Below are 439 nucleotides of genomic sequence, written 5' to 3' on the forward strand. Positions count from 1 at the left end.
AGCCCGCGAGTGCCGGCAGGGCGCCCGCGAAGGTTCCTGGGCGCTGGGCTGCCGAGTGCTCTCGAACAATAGTTACGTCAGGAGCGCGGACGCCGGGTCGGGCGGGGGTTCGTGCGTCGCTGGGATTTATCCGAATATTTTGTCATCTTGAGAGCCGGTTGTCTGTGGGTTTCGTAGAAGCGATTTCACTTTCGAGGATTTTTTTTAACGGGTTGTAGGGGGAATGTGTTGTTTTTTAGGATTGTCTTCTGGGATATGTAAAAATCAAAATAGTAAGTAGATGTTAGTAACACATAATTTTCTTAATCATCCCGTTGTAAAAGATGTATCCATATCCTTATACCGTACTGTGTATAGACATTGCATCATATATATCATGCAAGAAAAAATTGATAATTAAGTAAAAAAAAAAGCATTAATAAGAAAAGGAAAAGAGGCT

Source organism: Penaeus monodon, chromosome 29 (assembly GCF_015228065.2).
Source record: "Penaeus monodon isolate SGIC_2016 chromosome 29, NSTDA_Pmon_1, whole genome shotgun sequence".
In the NCBI taxonomy this organism is placed as follows: Eukaryota; Metazoa; Arthropoda; class Malacostraca; order Decapoda; family Penaeidae; genus Penaeus; species Penaeus monodon.